At 40.8% G+C, this 15449-nt stretch overlaps 1 protein-coding gene across 22 annotated transcripts in view; it reads left to right on the forward strand.

Annotated features, from left to right (window-relative positions):
- The window catches only part of LOC147335864 (receptor-type tyrosine-protein phosphatase delta-like), a 418922-nt gene that overhangs the window by 262266 nt on the left and 141207 nt on the right, over positions 1 to 15449 (forward strand). The window contains exon 1 of one of the 22 annotated variants that reach the window (XM_086283198.1): positions 14720 to 15146. The exons of the other annotated variants lie outside the window; for them this stretch is intronic. The gene's annotated coding sequence lies outside the window, so the exon portion shown is untranslated. Of the gene's footprint in view, positions 1 to 14719; positions 15147 to 15449 lie in introns of those variants that run through there. 22 annotated transcript variants of the gene reach the window in all.

Here is a 15449-nt window from a genome sequence, read left to right on the forward strand (position 1 = left end):
TTTCAGTCCAAACCAAGCCCCTATTCTCCTTTCCTTGATCCCCTCTGAAAAGCAAAGTGATTAGAAGTAGACTTAAAGTTGACTATAGCAAAAGAAACCCCTAAAAAAAAACAACCCTCCCACCCTAAAGCTCCACCCATTCCCAACAGGACCTTCCTGAATCCCCAAAGCCTTGGGCATTTTATCAGCATCAAGGGATCAGGCAGTCTCTCCCACTCTCTTCAAACGGGTAGCCCGGTGTGTTCCGTGGCCTTGTGTGTAATCTCTTTGGCTGTCGACAGATCTCGCAAAGGGGTCAGCTGTGATAACAGGATCACTCAGGTGGAGACGCGGGCGGGGGGAGGAGACCGCTAAAGAAAGGGACAGAAGCTAAAAGGAGAAAAATGCAGGAAAGTGCAAGGTGAGCTCCCCCTCGCTCAGCAGGGCTGGTTCTTCTAATGAGAAAGAATACCTTCTTTTTGTACAAAAGAGACGTTTGCTAATTTTAGACATTGTATAGACAAAACAGCCGATCCCGGACAGAATAATAACAATCAACAGATTAATCAATAATGGCAATAATAGTACTAATTATACAGCTGCAGCAGAATGAGCAGCCGGCTTTAGAGCTAAATGCAGCACAATAAGCTTTTGCTGAAAGAAATACAATCATGTCCAAGCTATTATAGTGGAAATAATAGAAAATCCAATATTTGGTTACAAACTGAGCCCTATTTGACATGGCTGGATGCCTGACAGAGCAGTGAGGCGCCCTGACAAGGCTGTTTTGCCCTGTCTTGCCCAGTCTGCCTCTTGCTAACACTCTGACCTGGCATCTTATTAAAACTGCTATTACACATGGACTGGGGGGGGAAATAGGAGCAGCGGTGGACATAAATAGTGGAAAAAAATGGAAAGGTGAAAGTTCGCGGAAAACTCGGGAGCCTCGGTATCAATTTTACGCTTGGGCATCCAGCTGATATCAAGCAACAGAGACACATTACTTGTGCCCCATCACACATTCAAGCATATACACAAAGAAATGTATGCATGCAGACGCACAACATCCACAGACTCGCCCTTTTCTCCCCACAACCCCCCGTTTTTTTTTACTCTCTCTGACACACACATGCTGAGAAGCAGCATGGTAGGCAGTGACACAAAGCTAATGCCTTGTCACACAGGCTGTCAGCAGATTAGCCAGTGGATTACACCCCAGCCATTAGATGTGCACAGAGCGAAAGGCCACAAACATGGTAGCAAGAGAGTAGAAGAGGAAGAGAGTGAGGCAGAGTGTGAGGCTGGCAATGAAAAGGCATAGTCTGGAGTAAGGCACGGGAACAGTTAATAGAGGACAATTTAAACTTAAAAGAAGAGGAGGGAAAATAAATGGCGACCGCAGAAAGCAACAAGTCACACGTAGTAGATTTTGAATGGGGAAGATGTAAGGATAAGAAGAAAAGTGATTGTCAAGAGAATTTGTTGCCAGAGCAATGGTAACAAGATAATCACAGAGACAGGACAGGCAAAAAAAAGTAATAACAATGGTAAAGCGAGAGTCGCGGAGAAAAACAGAAAAGAGAGAAAGGGGTGGGAAAGGATCCAAGAGCACATGAGAGTCCAGAGAAGAGGGAGGGTTGTGTAGTGTACAGGTAGGGGGGGAATGAAAAGGAGTGGAGGTGATGAGAGACATGAGAGGGGAGAGAAAAGGACGCTTGAAAAACAGAAAAGGAAGGGGAGGGGAGATGGAAATGACAGAAGCAGGAGTGGAGATTAGAGGGGAGAGATGGGATGTGAAGCATCAGAGGACAGGGTTGAGAATTCTCTGCAGTATATTAAAAACAATGCAGCATGCAGCAGACGAGCAAAGGCAGATGATAAGAAGTGGAAGATGGACCGTAATGTAAAGGATTAGTGAAAAAAAAAACATTTTAAAGCTGATTTCGCACATTTTTCACCCACAGTAGCCACAGGAATTCTAATATTATTACAGCCAGGGTTTGGCGTGTTTGGCGCTACACGTAGCTTACTCAAATGTCAATTTAAAGAGACAAACATACCCTGCTGCTAACATCTGTCACAATCTGCTCATTTCAAAGAGAATCATCTCGATTACTTTTGTCACTGAAGACGTTTTGTCACAATAGTCTAAAAGCTGATTTGTATTTAGATCATCACTGTACCGTACACCTGTCCCTTTCACTCCACGAAGATTCAAATTTGAGCAGAAAAAATGTTGCATATATTTAATATTTCTCTCTTTCATTAAAAGAAAGACAGAAATTTTGGGACGGGATCGATAGGACGGTACATTGGGCATACCCCGGCTGGTAGCAGCCCCCTTTTCTTCCCACAGATTATGTGTGTTTCATTCTGTTTAGTTTGTTTCTTTTGCCTTCTTTTTTCTTATTTTTGTTTGTATGTACTATAAATTTGGAAAAAGTACAAAATAAAAAGTATTAGAAAAAAAAGAAAGACAGAAATTACAATTTGTTTTAAGGCTACATTAACTGAAGGAGGCAAGGCTGTCTACAAAAATCTCTGTGTCTGAGTATCTGTGTACTTCCACTTTCAGGCTAATAACTGCATTAATTTTGGGGGGATTCGACTAGAATAGGTTAACATGCTTTAATTTTCAAATCACATTATTCTTCCCCTGCTATGCATTACTCTATCTTTCCTAGAATCACTAGCTTTCAAATTACATAGTATGTATTGGTGTTAGAGGCTGATATGAGCTGTTCACCAATATATCAGTATCAGCATTTGTAAAAGCCAACAAATAAAAATGGGGGGAAAAAAGGAAAGAAAGAAGAGAAACACCCTTCAACCATGTCATGGTGTTGATGTTGCATAGTTTGTACACTAGAGGGCGCCCTGCAACTTCCCTGTTGAAGTTGTGGTTTGTTTTTGGGTTTTTTTCGTTGTCTTTTGTTGCTACTTTTGCGGGAACAGTGGGTTGCTCCAACTGTTTTTTTTTTTTATGGTCTTCCTTTTTTATATTTTAACGACATAACTAGCTACACATAGCAAATGTTTGAAATCTGTTTATGCTTTATGTGTCTGTAAGAAAACAAAATATCAGCCAATATATCGGATTTTTAAATCGCCGAAAGTATCGGCATCGGTCTTGAAAATCTTATATCAGTCAAGCTCTAATTAGCGCACTTGCTGGACAAGTTTCACCCAGATGTGCTGCACGGTTCTCTGGCCTTAGCAGCATAAGTAATTTGGATGTACTGATGAAACAATCCCAAGCTTCATTTAGTAGTCCATTTAGCAAATGACAAAATTACATTTTTTTAAAATATTAATTGCAATTTTATCTCTAATTTTAATGATACTAACTATCTGCTGCTGTAGATAATGGGATGTGATTTAAAAAAGAAGACTGTATTGTTAGGTTCTGCTCATCTCTCCCTCTCTCCTCTGTTTTTTTCTTTTCTTTTTTCTAACCAGTCTCTGATTCCTCGTGGAGAGGTGTCAGGCCTCCTCAGTTGGTGATTCATTTTACAATAATCTACTTCACTGCCCCTACTGCCACCGCTACCTAAAGCCCCCCCCACCACAAAACCACTTTGCAAATGTAATGACACATAATTGTCTGTTGGATTTGCCTGCTAGGGGCTTCGTTCTGAGCCGGTATTTGTACAAGAATGAAAAGAGGGAGATGTCAAGTTAACAGGGGCTAATATGAAATTCTGATATCCATTAGGACCGGATATTGCATTCAGAATAGCCATAAGAAGGATGCCATACTGTGCTAACACACAAGTCATGTGTTTATGTGCGCTTTGAGTTTCTAGTAGCATATAGACCAGTTGGTGATAGACTAAGGAGTGGTTTAAATGTTTCCGAGCTTGCATGTGTGTCAGCGTGTACATGCATAATGTATGTGCATGCATGCATGAATACAGGAGGATATATTTGCGTGTGTGTGTGTATTTGACAGCGAGTCTGATGTCATTCAGGACGCTTTAGCAGGTTGAGTGATCCGAACGTGTGCTGCGGAATGAGTTGCGACTCCGAGTGCCGGAGGGAGATGAGAGGGAAACTAAATGTGTGAATCCCCACAGGATATTTAGACTGTTTATTATGATAAGCTCCTGTGTGCGCGCATCCTCTATATAAACATGAATAAATACACACATAAACTTGTGAAGTAAGAATGAAAGAGAAAGATGAAAATGCAAACGGGGAAGCGGAGAGGAAAAAAAATGATGAGGAGACAAAGGAAAGAGGAAAAAAGAGTTAGGAGACGCGTCGAGCAGCGATCGGCTCGTAGTTCACAGCCTTTAAAAACTAATTCCACACTGAGCTATCCATAGCTATCTCATATGGGAGCCATTCCACCTTTTAAACCAGCTCTCACTTAAAGCAGGCCCAGATGTAAGTCAAGGGGCTGCTTTGGATTAGCCAGCGAGAAAAACTCATTTCCTTTGCCATTTTACGAGCATTTAATTTGAAACAATTAAGATATTACGGTGCTGCGAATTCACTACACAGAGTGACAGCTGGGCGCAATCCCATAAACCCCTGAACCAGTGAATGAGCCACCTTGTGACTCTTTTCTTTTTTCTTCTTCTTTTTGCTCCACTCTCCTCCTCCTCCTCCTTTTCCTCCATCTCCTCTGATGTTTCATCGAAGTCTTTGGCTCAAGGCTCTGTTCACTGTTCAGGTGAATGTACTACCTTTGCTTCAGCTGACATCTAAACGCTGCCGCCAATTAATTTAGCGGCTCGTAAATGCACCAGTTGGCTGATGAAAGAATAGCCTAATTTCCAGAGTCTAAAGGGAGGAAGAGAGTACCGAGGATGTTTACCTTCTGGACGGCTTTTTATTCATCTCGGCTTTTGTTGCATTATTGAAGTTTTAGCACAGGCTGCCTCACTCATCTTTGGAGAAGTACATGAGAACGGTGCTAACTACAGGGGGCAGCAAATGGTAAGCTGAGATTCCGATAGCTGTCAGTGTGGTCGTCATCATGAAACTGTTTTCTTTCTTTCTTTTTTTGCATACTGCTGGACATTTTTGAATTGGGGCACTTGTTTGACGTCATGCAGCTGTTTATTTCCTGGACTTTGATAACACACATATTGATCACCCTCCATGTCCTATCTGTCCTACACTTAAATAACTCTGCCACTCCCCGGCTTCAGATTCACGCGAGCTTTGTCAGCTTTCACCCATCAATTCACCTCCTCCTCCTCCTGCCTCCCACATTGGCATAGAAGGGCATCGGAGGTGTGAAATTGATGAAGGTGTGCTTGTGAAAATGTCAGTGGGGGATCACTGGCCAAAGAGAGAGTGAGGGAGAGTATATTTTTTGAAGGGGGAGTAGAGGGAGTGACGGATAGGAGTGGCAGACACTCCTTTTCATGAACACTGGACTGTAAAATGGAGGACCCAGTGCAAACAATGGCCATGATCAATCGGCTATGGTGAGAGGCTCCTCGTAAATGCCCACATGTGCTAAAAGAGAGAAAAAGAGAGGGGAGAAAAGGCAGGATAAAGAGAGAGACAGACGGAAAGAGACAGAAAGAAATGAGGTATGTGTCACTATTAGTTTGGCAAGGAAAAGTCAGAGAGGTAGAGAGCAGAAGAAGTAGATATAGAGAGCAAGACAGAGAAGGGTGGAGATAAATGAGCAAGTGGTATAAGATGATGACAAGGTAAAAAGGCTTTTAGAGTAAGGAGGAATTTAAATAAATGAAAAGACAAGAATGGGAGTGGATAGAGGGGAAACAGACAGAAAAGGGGGAGTGTGTGATTCGCCCTCAGACTCACCTATTTGAATTCAGGCAGGAAGGGAGAATCACAAAGAAACAGGAAAAGAGCTGAAATGTAAAACAAAGGGATCGTAGCTATATTACATTATCACATCGTTGCAATGATTCATCCTGTTTTAACTCGGTCTTTTTACTCAGTCCTGTAGATGGTTCGCTATATCAGTGGCCATCCCATGGACAGCTTTTTTTCACATTGTTTTATTGTTGCAATGATAAATAATTAAAATGAGACAAAATTCAGCCAAAACTTTCCAGAGCTTAATATTTACTGTTTCCATTGTCATACAACAGAAAGAAAAAAAGAAAAGAAAAACAATAATGACGTGAGTTCAGGGATTAGCAGAACTGTTGAGTCACTAATCAACCAAGCGCTGTATACCTAGCTCATTAAATATGTCTTTAACATAAAATGAAAATAAAAGATGGCCGCAGTTACTGTGATGTCACCCACAGGTGTTTGGATTCCAGTTTTTGAACCATTAGCAGGGAGATAACATTTTGGCTGCTACCATTTTGGTTTTGTAGGGGGCATAAATGATCGTGTTTGGGTGAGAGGCTGGAGTCCTGACTTGTCAGTGGCTCAAAGTAGAGTTGGTGTCTAGCAGACAGTCATGATGTACAGAGGTCAAAGCGGCCGGTCCCCTAACAAAATCCAAACAGTTAACTTATAAAAGAATTAAAAATTATTTTTAAAAAGTCATCCACTGAATTAATTCGAATCAGTTTTATTTATAGCTCACCAAATCACAACAGCAGTCAACTCAAGGCGCTTTATATTGCAGGGACCCTAAAAATAATACAGAGGAAACACCAATGATCAGATAACCCCCTATTAACAAGCACTTAGCGACAGTGGGAAGGAAAAACTCCCTTGTAACAGGAAGAAACATCCAGCAGAATTGGGTCACCCTCAAGTGGCCACTCCAGGAATTGCACATTTTTGCACTTCTGCTATGACTTTATTTTTTTTAACCCTGCCTGTTGGCGCTTACTAAGTTCTTACCTGTATTTTCTTATAGTGCGCATAAAGTATACAGACCATATGTTCATTCTTTTGAGAAGGTCTGTATTTGCATGGAAACAGCACATAACATAACTCAAAGGCACAACAACTTAGGTATTGGTATTCACCGTGACAGCTGTTTGCTACTTAAGGAGGAGAGTAGTGGGTTCTCACAGCTTACCTGCATATGCATACCCTCCTTCTGCATAAGAAGGGCCCTCCACAGCTGCAAATGTGACTTCACGCTGACTGAATATTAGTCAAGTGCTGCTGCGGTTAGATTAGTTTTGGGGGAAAGCCCCTGTCATCCACTTTCACTTGTCCACCTCCACTTCCTTTAATCTTCCTCCTACCATATCAAGTGTATGAAAGCAGTGTTGATGCAGACTTGTAAGGGGAACACTGTGCCCGACTCACTTCACTCACACATAAATTTAACATTTAATCCAAATGCACATTTTAGCCGGTTTAGTGGACGGTGTCCTGAGCTAGGTTCCACAGAGTGACTCCATCAGGCAGGAGTTGACTCAATCTGTCCAACTCTCTCTCCCTTGCTACCTTTATCTCTCTCTTTGTCTCTGTGCAGGCCGCTGCACACCGCGGCTGCTCACGCCATCCCAGTTGATCTCTTAATGGACCTAATTGCTTTTCAGCTCATTGCACCCCATGCCAGCACTAAACTAAATCAAACCGAGGCCCCATCCACAAGCCTCATTGCAAATCTGATTCCGCTTGACATCATAATAAGGTGATATTGACTACTCATGACTCAGCAGTTTCAGAACAGATGACTAAGCTTTTGGTTTTCTCATCATGACATGCCCCGTGAAAGGAAAAACTGTTCAGGTCACATAAGAGTTCAAGTTACCTCCTTAGGAGTGCAGCCCATTGCGTTCCCGTTGTCGATATGCTTGCGACCCTCTGTGCGAAGGGCAATATTTGACGCATTGTTGCACACCGAGCTATGGATTATGCAACTAATACACAATGAACAAGCAGTCTGCGCTCGTGTGTGCTTCTTTGGTCTCACTACCTTTTGCATGGCATATTGATGTAACGTGCTGCACAGCTGATAGCAAGTGAAAACAGATCAAACATGAAACGCAGACCTTTAGTAAGCTCGTCTAATATTATAATATCTTTCGGATGTTATTGCATGAGATTTATGCATTTGAACCTTAAAAAATGTCAGTGTCACAGTGTCTGTGAACTTTGTCAACATTTAGATCAAAATTGGATTCGCTGCAGTGTCAGTCAAATCGGATCAGATAGAGAGACAGAGAGTTATAAGGATTGTAGCTTATTTATTCAGGATAACTTAACATTGCAGAAAACTATTAACCTAAAAATTATTAATTCGGTTAAAGGTTGCAAAGTTCACTCTGATTGTTACAATTTTTCTTTGTGCCATCATGACTTTTCAAGAAAATAACTAATAATAATACACAATTTTCACCCTTCGTCATGAGACAGCCATCTTGGGTCAAGGTAATTCTCGAAGGCAGCAATTTGAAAAAGATAAACAGGGTTAATTTAATGGTCTGGCATTAAAAGAGACATTAAAGTGTGATTTGTCCTCAGAGACGTGTGATACGACTGTGTAGTCTCCAAGTTATGTAGGTCAGTAAGTGAATTGTGCAGGCATTATCAGTGATTGTTTAAGTCTCTATACAGCTGTCTGGCATCTGACCAGTAAATTAGTCACTTCTTCCATATCGTTTGCGTAATTACGGCAATCAATCTCACGTTTAAACATCACAATCGTTTCGGCGACATCATAAAAACCTTGTTTTGTCTGTGATGAACTCTTTGACTATTAAGTCTTCCAATTTTTGACTAAATGTTAATTGCTCATGAAGGCATGACTGTATGCTTAGCCATTCATCACATCTGACAGATTCCAAGAAGGAGAGAAGTATTAGATGTCTCGGCCAAGGACTAGAGTTGGGTGTTGGTTTACATTTTTCGTGCCTTGGAGATATGTGCAGTATCACCTTGGCATTTGTTGCACTTAGCCCCCTCCACCCACCACCCTCCTTCCTCTCTTTCTCAACTGCATGGGCAGCGGCCATAAATAAGTCAATCTCCATCCGTCTCAACACATTGGATTAGATTTATCCGCTTAAGATAGATTGTTATCCCAAAGAGCGCGAGTCTCGCTTGATGGGGAAATTAATTTTACGATGACTGGTTTACTTGATCGGGACTGTGGGGGGAGGTAGGGGCTATAAATGTATCAACTCCTGGGCGAGAGGAGCTGAAAACAACACTCCTTGTTTTTGATTCAGATAAGTTGCCTCTCTTCTCTGCAGCATTATACATGGTGCTGTCTTTGGTCACAGAAACCAGAGTAATGATTTGACAGACAGTCATTTGTAAAGTGCCAGCAACTTGTCAAGGGTGAGAAGGCCTGAACCTCGGGGTATGAGAAGATTGACAGTGAAAGATATTGGGGGTTTTTTTGGTTGTTGTTGATTTTTTAAATCTAGCATTAAATGTGGTTGCTGAATTATAAATAGTCTGTATAATCAGAGTTACTCTGCAAATTATCTGCAATCAAAACACTAACTGAAGTGTTACTGATATAACAGTTATTGGATTGAGTTGCACTCGAATTGACCCAAACCTGTTGAGCAATGATAATGTGTGTCAACAGTAGCCTTTTTTCAAATTCATCTGACAAACATTACTCAGAACCTCTTTAAGCAAAATAAAGGTTCTTTGTTTCTCTCCCCACAACTTATAGAACCACTCATCAAGCTGGTTCAAAGCTGAAACACAACACATAAATGTGACTTTAAGGTGTGATCCCAAAGAACTAAACAATGCACCCAGTACAAAAAATCATCTAATGAATTAATCTGCTTTGTACAGTAGCTTAAACTGTCCACAAGGACACTGCTGACGACCCTGCAGAGGGAAAAGGTTTAACTTAAGCAGAAATGATCCACCAACTCAAGCACCATGGCACAAAGGAGCTGTGAAAGGCTAAGATGCTGCACTGCTAAATGGGACTTGCGGTACTTTTAACAAAGAATAACTCTACAGTTACGATACTAGTGAAGCATATAGGGGCTAAATGCTAACATGCGACATAACTTTTCAAGATTTTCTTATTTAATCACTAGTGTACATATATTTATATTTATAGATACATATATATTTAGTCATCTTTTCTCTTTTACCATGTCTCTCTAATATTTTGCTCCTTACTATTTTTCTATTTTTTTTATTATTTTTTTATTATTTTATTTTATTATATTTTATTATATTTTCTCTTACTGCTGCTCATCAAACACATTTAATTGCAATGTTGACCCTGTGCTAACTTGCATATGACATATAAAACTGAAAACTGAAAACTAACAGATGTAAGTATCTGTTTAAAATCTGAAGCTGTTTCAACTTTAAAGCAGTATAAGACTGAAAAGTCATAGGATATGTCCGAAGTTATTACGAGTCGTTCTATAAACCAACTGGTGCCAATAGTTATGCTAGTTTTGAGATATTTGACAGGACATGTGAACAATTTTGACCTGTCGGCAAAACTAGAAGAAGAATGACATTTGCCTAATGTTTGTGTAAAATATCATGCCAGTACCTGCAATAGCTGCCAACATATTCAACCAGAATTCAGATAGCTTGCGTAGCACATTATTTAAATATCCACAGCGCTGACTTTGCTTATAATTGAATATGGCATTCAAATTATTCAACAGTCAACTGCTGATTTTTGTCTACTGAAAAAGAAAAAAGCAGTTCCACTGAATTTCAAAGTATTGAGAATATTTAATGTTAATTAGTTTTCTAAAGTCAGAATCATCCCCAAAGATTTACTGTGTGGGTACGTACACAGGGAAGCACATACATCAAAGGGTTTATTTACATTATTCATCTAAAGTGAATGCATATTGATACAGGATAACCTTTAGCATCGTTACTAGCATTTGCATTGTATTTACATAGTAAATGTCAATCAGTGCTTCACTTTGCATGACCCCACGCACATATAAATGTAAATATGTCCACTGCAGGATTTCAAACACTACTGACGCATGTAACACTAATACATTATCACTGTCCTACAACAAAGAAATTTTCCCTTGCTAGAGTCTTTAAAATTGTCCTTTTCCTGTCAGTGCTGGTAGGTAAACCTGCAGCAGGTGGTAATCTATTTTCCCAGGTCTCTCTTGGATCCTTCTTATTGAAGGACAGTTGGTTTATAGACTACCGTGTCTTGTTGGGCAACAAAGTTCAGCCACGATAGGGGAGCAAGGCAGCCTCTTGATAAATCCTACCCTTGCCCCCATTTATCAACAAGTGCTGCAGTATTACTGCTATAGATGGTGCCAAGAATATAAAAGAACAAGGTTAGAAGCAGAGCAGAACTGTAAATCTAATATCTAGTGCCACGCAATTATATTCAAAGATCAACAATATTGTTGAGAGATTTGAAAAAACAAAATCTCTTGCAGTCATGCATCAAGGGTGAATGTCAACAAAATTGTTTTATTAAAGCAAATTGAGTTTTATGAATGAAATTGAATCTTTAAATGTTTGGAATCTGGCACCTCATTGTTACAACCAAATTAGCTTTCCAACCTCTACTCCTTTTACATAAGAATAATATTCCAAACAATCCAAGAAAGTGTTGTCGTGATATCCACACATTTGTGATCTACAGTGCATTGTGCCTTGAGACACAACAGTCTCACTCCCACAATGCTTTCTCATAGCCAGCAGTTGAGGCCAATAGTTCACCTTACAGTAATTTCATCGAGTTGCTCCATGGTTCATTGTCAGAAAACCAACACTTTCTTTTTCTACATGCATAGACTGAATCTAATTCTGCCCTTACAAAATGAAGCTGGGTATAATTTGCAGGTGTAAATCACCATCACGGTTACTCAATCAGATACATGACGTGCCTGAGTGCAGGTAAGAAAACAGATCTGCTGACTGCAGTAGTCTGTCTCTCTGTCTCTCAGTGTACTATTGTTGGATGCTAGATCTACGTGTCTGCAGGGCCAGGTTGTTCATCAGAGGTTTTGGCTTGCTGCCATAGAGGCAACTTTTCTGAAAACACTATTGGTCTTAGTCATCTGTCTCCCCAGGCCATTGCTGTTATTTTCTGTAGCCCTACATCAGAGGTCCATTCACTTCACTGTGTTATAAAGAGCAATATTATCCCCTTGTTGTGTGACATTATGCCTAGGCGGTGACATAGACATGCATGAACCACATCTAGGAATTCTTAGACTTGGAGGTTCCTGATCAACAGGCTGGCATTGGTTTAGTTCCTGCATATGTAAAGGCAGTTTTCCTACATGAAGAAGCAATGCTTGCATGCATGCACTTTAGGTTCAGTTTGACAAAAGAATCAATATAAGATCCCTACAGGGATCTGTGTCTCTCAGGAGGGTTTAGAGGCACCTTACTGTACACAATGATATTTATTATGAACCAAACCAAAGTCAGGAAATGTAGGTAATGCTACATCTCTGTTTGTCCACTGTGGGGAAAAGCAACCATCTATAATCAAGTAACAAACACAAGTACAGTACAACTCGTATTTAAGATTGATTATTTTATGGTATTGTTTTTATTCTTGGCTTGGCAGCTGCATTTACTAGCTATAAAAGCTATAACTACTACTCAGGTACTGCACTTTGTAACAGATTCATCTTGTCTTGCTTACATAATACAGCATCTATACAAGTATTAGCACAGAAACTGATCATTTTGGAGACTACCTCTTTACTGGTAACCCATAGCTGAAATTAAAGGTACAGTGTATAAAATCTCACCACTAGCTGTCAGTAGATTGCAACTGAATTCTGTTTTTTTACCCCTGCAAAAGAAGTACATCTAAGGTGTAGCGCTAATATATTTTAGTCAGCCAAGAGATATCAAAAACATTAAATCTAGACTATACCTCATAACAGCCATGACCAGCCAGTGTTTCTGAGCAATTTTCTACACACTATGTTGTAGCATATTTGAATAATCTTAACATTTAGTAATAAATCAGTAAAAAAAAAAAAAAAAGCAGATATGTGCCAATTATATATTTTTCAGTATTTTATATTTTTACCCCTTGAATCACCCCAAAGACTCTTTTTTCATCTGTAGTGAGTGTAAGGTGTCAGTCCGCTGTTACCTCAGCTGTCAATCTGTCCAACTCTATTTACTCTGGAGGTGGCTGTAAAACTTTGTGGAAGGAGTTTTCTACGAATTGATGAGTCAGTGAAGCTAACTTCAGATGCTGATGTGAGTTGTTGAGGATATTCTGAACTTTTCTGTCGATAAGTGCTGCTCTTAGCCTCCGTTAGCGGTTGTTAGCCAGTGTTAGCTGCTGTTAGTCTATGTTAGCTAGAATTAGTAAAACTTTCTCTGAGGTTGGATCTAGCAATGATAGAGTCAAACATGTAGTGAATAAAGTCATACGATGTAAGATTGTAATTTTTTTTTTTTTGTCAGAGGTAAAGTGTGCTTTTTAGGACACTCAAGCTAGCACTATGCCATCATAGTGTTAGCTTATAATAGGCTGTTGTTGTTTAGCCAGCAGCTGTCCAGAGTTGGGAAGACTGCAGGTCAATTACTGACAATAAGTAACTGCGAAAATGTCATGAATAAATAAGCATGTTTGTGGACATTTTTGTGTGTTAGAGCACTAACTTCAGTTCAGTGGAGTGGCTGGCATTTTATCCAGATGCTCGTTAGATTGTCTCTTTCCATTGCGGTGTTTCTTTCCATCAGTTCCTCATTTGTTGTATTGTTTTGGTTTTATAATCAGACTAGCTTTCAACGAGTGTCAGGTCTGGACTGCAGACAGGCCCCTTTCAGTTACCAGACCTTTACCACACTGTTGTGGTTTAACATAGGCTTGCTTAAAATAAGCAAGACCTTCCCTGAAAACAAACATGTCTGGATGGTAGCATACATTCCACCATGAAACTACATCCACAATGGAAGTCCTTTAGAGCAATGCTGTAACCAGAGATCATAGAAAGTGAGTGGCATTCTGTGACTTTATGCAACTACAGATGAAATAAGTAATGGTGACAGGAAGTAGGTAGGACCCGAGAAAAACGTTTCTCTACTTCTACCATGTCCCGTGCTCACAAGCCTATTTAAGCTAAGTTCAGTTTTAATAGGCTTGGACCCACAAAAAGAAACATACTTACTTTTGGGGGGGCGGAGTCTGATATGAGGGCATTATAGAGTCTTAACTTTGATTTGTAGATGAAGCAATGAACTATCCTGACTGATGATGGTTAGAGGGAGATGTTCCTGACCAACTGCACTGATTTCTACTTGTTTGTAATGTACTGCCTCCTTGACAACCAAAGCCATTCAATTCCCCCTTTTGACCTCACACCTCATTTCTGTGGATTCTCTCTAAATATGTGCAGCATAGACACATCTTTTTATTTGTATTAAACAGTCTGTTGCTGATAGACATCGTGTTGGAATCTGATTCAAAATGACTTAAAAAGGGGGGGAAATCTTTACAACACATTTACAACTCTAAAATAACTGACATACAGAGACACATGGGAGCTAAAGAGGTTGTCTTGATTTAGCATCTGAAAATAATTACCAGGTCAAATCTAAACACTCACACCCACTCTGGCTCTTCCCTTTCACACCAATCTTCCTCTAAAATAGCCATGTCCAAATGGACATTCCTGCAGTGGACTTGGGAAGGAAAGTTGATCCAGGAGAGCTGGCAGAGTGGGACCTCGCTGAGTGACGTCACCTCTCCCCCCAACCCACCCACCCTTTCACACACGCAAAAACACACAAACGCACACACCAAGTTCGTGCTCAGGTCTCGGTGAAGAGAGAGAGAGAGAGAGAGAGAGAGAGAGAGAGAGAGAGACTCAGACAGACGTACCGAGGCGGATGAGTGAGGGGAGAGAGAGAGAGAGAGAGAGAGAGAGAGAGAGAGCAGTGTGTCCCAGGCACACCGCGCTCTCCAAACACAACCACAGTCTCGCCACGTTCAATTCAATGAAGATCTAACGAGCACAACAGAGACAGACCCAAACCAGAGAATATATTATACACGCCCCACGTGCGTGTTTTTTTTTCACCCCCATCTCTCCCCCCCCCCCAATCACCGGTGACGGACATCTCAAGGAAAGACGCGAAATAAGAACGAACAGACGGGGGAGGAAAGAAGAAGGAAAGAAAGAAAGAAGAAGAAGGACCTGAGGACGGATTTCTTTCTTCCACGGTATTTTCCCCGGGACTCGCCTGCCATTTAGTGGATGTAAAACAGAAAGAAGAAAAAGAAACTCGACTTCCCTTTACGCAGAAAAAAATAAAGGACAGACTGAGTTTGAGAGTGACTGCAAAATGGTGATAAGGTAAGAGATGTTTGACGAGCCTGGGAGTTTGGAGGTTGTGACGGTGGGAAGTGAAGTGGCTGCCGCAGTGATTTGAGGTGCGCGCACAGGCTCGCGAAGTTGGTTCAAACATTAGCGGGGGCCGTTACACGTATGTTGACGGGCTTTTCTGTCCTCGCGCTGCCGTGTTCGTGTGTCCAACTTGTAGTTTTTGTGAACTCGCGCGACGCGATGTTGCTTTCAGGGCCACATTACAGTAAGAAATTCGCGCGGAATGACACGAAATAGCTTCCTTTGACTGGCTGATTTAAAAAACAAAAACCT

This window comes from Aulonocara sp. 'chitande type north' Nkhata Bay, linkage group LG3 (genome assembly GCF_057382095.1).
Source record: "Aulonocara sp. 'chitande type north' Nkhata Bay isolate Kocher_YH1m ecotype deep benthic linkage group LG3, A_spYH_male_GT1.1, whole genome shotgun sequence".
Lineage (NCBI taxonomy): Eukaryota > Metazoa > Chordata > Actinopteri > Cichliformes > Cichlidae > Aulonocara > Aulonocara sp. 'chitande type north' Nkhata Bay.